A 341-nucleotide genomic window follows, 5' to 3' on the forward strand; every position below is an offset into this window, starting at 1 on the left:
CGGTACCACGCGGAGCTGTGATGGACAGCCAGAATGATGCCGAGGCTCTGGGTCCGCTCGACCCAGGGGACAGCCCGTGTTCCTGCCAGGTCTGACACAGGGTGCAGAGCTCCAAATCCAACTCGAAGCAGACTCCAATGTCCTGAATTCGATGTGGATCAGATCCCAGTGTCCCAAATCCAACACGAAGCCGATCCCAATGTCCAGACCTGACCCAAAGCAGAGCCCAGCATCCACCCTGACGCAGATCCCCGTGTCCTAAATCCAGCCCACAGCAGATCCCAGTGTCCAGGCTCGACGCAAAGCTGATCCCAGCACCCACACCTGACCCTCGACATCCG

The sequence above is a fragment of the Buceros rhinoceros genome, unplaced genomic scaffold (assembly GCF_000710305.1).
Source record: "Buceros rhinoceros silvestris isolate BGI_N320 unplaced genomic scaffold, ASM71030v1 scaffold45273, whole genome shotgun sequence".
NCBI classification, from domain to species: domain Eukaryota; kingdom Metazoa; phylum Chordata; class Aves; order Bucerotiformes; family Bucerotidae; genus Buceros; species Buceros rhinoceros.